The sequence below is a fragment of the Penaeus monodon genome, chromosome 28, assembly GCF_015228065.2.
Source record: "Penaeus monodon isolate SGIC_2016 chromosome 28, NSTDA_Pmon_1, whole genome shotgun sequence".
Taxonomy (NCBI): Eukaryota; Metazoa; Arthropoda; class Malacostraca; order Decapoda; family Penaeidae; genus Penaeus; species Penaeus monodon.
The window spans coordinates 38,742,782-38,743,341 of record NC_051413.1 but is presented as its reverse complement, the minus strand read 5'-3'; the positions used below and the strand labels follow the sequence as shown (position 1 = coordinate 38,743,341).

At 35.9% G+C, this 560-nt stretch overlaps 1 protein-coding gene across 1 annotated transcript in view; it reads left to right on the top strand.

The window, feature by feature from the left end:
* LOC119591574 overlaps positions 1–560 on the top strand; it is a gene marked incomplete in the record, with an annotated part of 18,606 nt that overhangs the window by 5,571 nt on the left and 12,475 nt on the right.

Below are 560 nucleotides of genomic sequence, written 5' to 3'. Positions count from 1 at the left end.
ATTCCATATAGTAATGAAATTATCCACAATCATGAAACATTTAACTGCATCCAAGTATTCCATTCCATATCTCGCTCATTTGGCCTAATACACGTTCGGTTCGTCTTTGTAGAGCTGCGGTTCGTTTGCGTTCGAAGTAATGAGACGTTACGTTTAGGCCTATGTAGGCCTACATCTGTTGCTCTAACATGGCGCCTCAAAAGTTTAAAATGTTTCAAGGGACATTGGCTTTACGACTTGAAAATGCCAATTATATTACAACATGCATTTTTAATAGCTATTTTCGTAGCAATGCATATGTTACAGGCTTTTAAGTTCTTTTGTTGGCATACTAGACAGAGAAAATGCTCCACTAGATGATTTCCATGTAACATTTTCAAAGAACTTTCAAGCAGTCCATCTGGGTCTCTTCCTTCAGACGTACATAGTGCTGAGAGATAAGTTATGGGCAGTTAAGAGTAGGATAATAATAAAAAGTGAAATACTTATTTGGTTTCCTACTTGATTTTGGAGAAAAAAACTGAGTTGTAACGAGTAGAATGAATTATATATTACACTGT